The sequence below is a fragment of the Lipotes vexillifer genome, unplaced genomic scaffold, assembly GCF_000442215.2.
Source record: "Lipotes vexillifer unplaced genomic scaffold, Lipotes_vexillifer_v1.1 scaffold640, whole genome shotgun sequence".
Lineage (NCBI taxonomy): Eukaryota > Metazoa > Chordata > Mammalia > Artiodactyla > Lipotidae > Lipotes > Lipotes vexillifer.
Window position 1 is genome coordinate 1,304,177 of NW_006773138.1, and position 342 is coordinate 1,304,518.

The following is a 342-nucleotide window of genomic DNA, read 5'->3' on the forward strand; positions in this document are numbered from 1 at the left end:
CCGGGGCACGAACCCGTGTCCCCTGCATCGGCAGGCGGACTCTCAACCACTGCGCCACCAGGGAAGCCCTATATGGCCATTTTTGAATTATAAAAATGGCAGTTGTATATGGTTTAATCTAATAGTCCTATGACTTTTGTAAACCACTTCACTTTTCTAAATCTCAGTTTACTTAGAGATAAAATAGGCACTCGACATAAAGTAGACATTCTATAAGTGACAGTTTCTTCTTACTCCTGTAACTACCCCTTGCCCTATAAGCCCTCCTAAAAAGTGTTTCTTCTCATCATGATCCAGTGAAAAAGCACACACTCATGAAAAGTAGAATTATGCTATAGGGAA

The 342-nt window shown here is 41.2% G+C and overlaps 1 protein-coding gene across 1 annotated transcript in view; it reads left to right on the top strand.

Annotated features, from left to right (window-relative positions):
• The window catches only part of PAAF1 (proteasomal ATPase associated factor 1), a 46,535-nt gene that overhangs the window by 41,191 nt on the left and 5,002 nt on the right, over positions 1 to 342 (top strand). The window lies entirely within an intron of this gene.